The sequence below is a fragment of the Frieseomelitta varia genome, unplaced genomic scaffold, assembly GCF_011392965.1.
Source record: "Frieseomelitta varia isolate USP_RPSP 00005682 unplaced genomic scaffold, Fvar_1.2 scaffold_254, whole genome shotgun sequence".
Classification (NCBI taxonomy): Eukaryota; Metazoa; Arthropoda; class Insecta; order Hymenoptera; family Apidae; genus Frieseomelitta; species Frieseomelitta varia.
In genome coordinates, this window is record NW_025109984.1 from 955425 (window position 1) to 958245 (window position 2821).

Below are 2821 nucleotides of genomic sequence, written 5' to 3' on the forward strand. Positions count from 1 at the left end.
ATTAGAAATTACAGTTTTAGATGGAATAAAAAGTTGTTTCTTAGAGGTGAGTTTGAGATGGAAAATGAAATTAATTAAAATATGGTTCTGGAATTTCTTTTCAGAGGTATGATTTTGCATGAGAACAGAAATTAATTATGAGTTTATAAATTATAGTTTTGGACGAAAGAAACTGTTCTTGGGGTTGAGTTTAGATGAATAAGAAATCAATTAGTTCTTTTAATGAATAGAGCAGAGAGGATCCATTTTTTCTTTTTTTTTTTTTAGAATGAGTTTCTGATTGAAAAAGGAGATTCGAAAAGGAGATTATCATTTGGAGGAGATTACGATTTTTAAAACGATATACTGAGATTTATTTTACCAAGTAAAAGATTTATTATGCGCAAAAAGCTTGATTTGTTACAGTTGTGAGAAACATACTACATATATATGCGTATAAATAATAGGGGTTGTAGAGCTGAAATATTATATGCGAATATAAATTTTCACGATGTTAAAGGTTAACAGGATTTATGACGTTTTATTGGTGGCTATTCTAGAATTTACAGAGTACGACTGAGAGACTAGATTTATGCTATCGCTGGGAAAGAGAATCTTTTATTATATGGAGTAAATCCTCTCTTTCCGAGTCTTCAACTTTAACTCCCTTAAAGAAATCCCTTTGATATGCAATTCCTCTTCTTTAGTTTCAAATTATCTCAAACTCGTTTTTTAAATACGGCTGTTTAAAAATAATAGAATAAAATAAAAACACAGAATGAAATAATAAAAAGATGAAATGAAATGTAGACGTGTATGTTATTACAAAAATTAGTAACTATTACTACATAATATTTATACTTTGCTAATTGAAATACACACCTATATTCTAATATCTATGTGAAATATTTCCAACCACATATTAGAATAATATTAAATTTCGTATTATACTAAAACGTACGTTCAAATCCATTTATATCTGAAGTTATTTTAAAATTCAATCGAGTGAGTTTGAACGTATTCAAAATATCTATTAGATTAATACTTCGTGCAATCAGAAAATATTCGAAAAATATTGTTACTTATTTTTATTACTGTTATTCAAAGCATGAACGATATTAAAGTGTCAAGTATATTAATATTCTAGTAGACACGTTCTATCAACAATGATATTTAACATTTGAAAAATATAAATTAATGTAAATTAGTATATTAATTATACTATAATATAATAATAGTAATTATTTAAAATTCAATCAATACTATTATATAATATTGATTAAAATTTAAATTAACATTTCATCATTAATTTAAAATTAAAATTTCATGTAAAATTCCGAAATATTTTCTGGATGACGTTCCGAAAGTAAAATCGAACAGTCTTCCTCGGTGAGCACGCGGTAATTGATGCATTAATCCCCGAAACGGTGTGTTTGCGAAATAGCTCGCGAAATCTAAGAAATCACGAACGTGATTTGTGCCTGTCGCATTGTGTTCCTCCACTGTGCCGCTAATTTACGATCACTATATCCAGCCGCGTTTTGTGAAATCCGTGCGAAAGCACTTTTACACGTTCGCCGCCGGTTGACATTGTTTATTGTTCGCGGGCGCGCTTTCGCGCGGACCGTGGACGATTAATTTTTGTTACACCGCGCGTTCATAAATTCCTTCCACGTGGATTTCGTATATTTCTCTCTCTCTCTCTCTCTCTCTCTCTCTCTCTCTCTCTCTCTCATTCCTTCGTTCCCGGGGGAATTTACGGATCCCCGGCCACCCCGAGGAAAAATGTATTCTCCCGCAAACACGTTCTTAGCAACTAATTACGAAACAATGCCCGCTATTCGATTTATTCGCGCCACTCCGGATTCCTTTTCCATTTTATTCCTTTATAATACGTCTCTCGCGCGTAATATCGATTGAAATCCTCGTTCTCATTCAGTCTGCTGATTTTTGTGACAGCTGGATGACCAAAGAAATTCGAGAGAACAATTATACACGTTATTATATTATTATATTATATTATATATAATTATGTTATATTATTATATTATATTATATATAATTATGTTATATTATTATATTATATTACATATTATATTACACATAATTATGTTATTATATTATACTATATATAGTTATGCATATAATATATTATTATTATTTTATTATTTTATTGACATATTATTATATTATATTATATTATATATAATTATGTATATAATATATTATTATTTTATTATTTTTAACATATTATTATATAATATTAATTATTTCAGATTTTCAGTTCAATTATAATTGCAATGGTTATATCGAACAGTTTATATTAATTTGCATTATTTTTAATTTATAGCAATTAATATTGCTATAGTGTACGGTGCTGTTCAATTTCGCCCTTTAGATTCAAATTTCGGAATGGTTGACATTAACGTTTCAAAAGAAATTATAATCCCCCTTCGACGAATGTGAACGTCACGATATAAATATTTGATTCACGTAATTTCAAAATGTACCGGTCACACTTGAAGAATCGAAAGTCGATATTGTGCATTCGTTGATAAATTACTTCGTCGAAGATCGTTCTCATGTTCAACAAAATCATCCTCAACTTTTCATTCAGTCTTCACGGTTACGCGCGCATTTCGAATAAATTCCAAAAAATCAAATTCCACGTCTTTTCGAAAGTGGCAGAATTTAATTTTTAATCCGTTTCAGTGTCGAACACAATTCACATAAAATCACAAGGGCAAAAACCCAAAACTCGGAAGGAAAAAACGAACGACTCCCGAATCGACAAATGAAAATCTTTTTCCAAAAAAAAAAAAAAAAAAGAACCGTTTCAACG